This window comes from Nicotiana attenuata, chromosome 10, assembly GCF_001879085.1.
Source record: "Nicotiana attenuata strain UT chromosome 10, NIATTr2, whole genome shotgun sequence".
Lineage (NCBI taxonomy): Eukaryota > Viridiplantae > Streptophyta > Magnoliopsida > Solanales > Solanaceae > Nicotiana > Nicotiana attenuata.
In genome coordinates, this window is record NC_031998.1 from 2912971 (window position 1) to 2913622 (window position 652).

Below are 652 nucleotides of genomic sequence, written 5' to 3' on the forward strand. Positions count from 1 at the left end.
AGGCTATGCGCCTTCACCAAAAAGTTCAACTACGGTTGAACCAAGACAGGCTAAGAGCCTTCACCAAAAAGTTCAACTACGGTTGAACCGGGACTCAAGCTATGTGCCTTCGCCACCAAATTTAACAAAGTCCAACAACAGTCGAACTGGGACTCCGGCTACGTGCCTTCGCCATTAAATCCAACGAGCTCGACCTCGCTCGAACTACAAGGATGGACGCCTTCGTACTCAACTTTAGCAAGTTCAACCACAGTTGAACCGAGACTCAGGCCAAACGCCTTCATCTGTGAAAGCAAAGCCCGACCTCCAACAAATCGAAGCGCAGGATAGGCACCCTCTCCATTCAAGTAAGTTCTCCCAACTCGAATTAAGATTCGGGCCACGTAAAGTTCGGCCCCGGTCAAACTACGAGGCCGCATTTTTTACCATCACGACCGGTAGTTCGACCGCGTCCGAACTGGGACTAAGGCTAAGCGCCGCTATCGCCAAATAACGGCTAAGACTCGCCCGCACCGAGTTGAAAAACTAAGGCCATCACCGTCAACGGTCGACCTAGATTCGACTACGGTGAGTAAACGACTCGACGACAGTCGAAGTCGCCTACATGGCTAAGGCCATCAATTATATTATGGCTAAGGCCATCGCCGCCAAC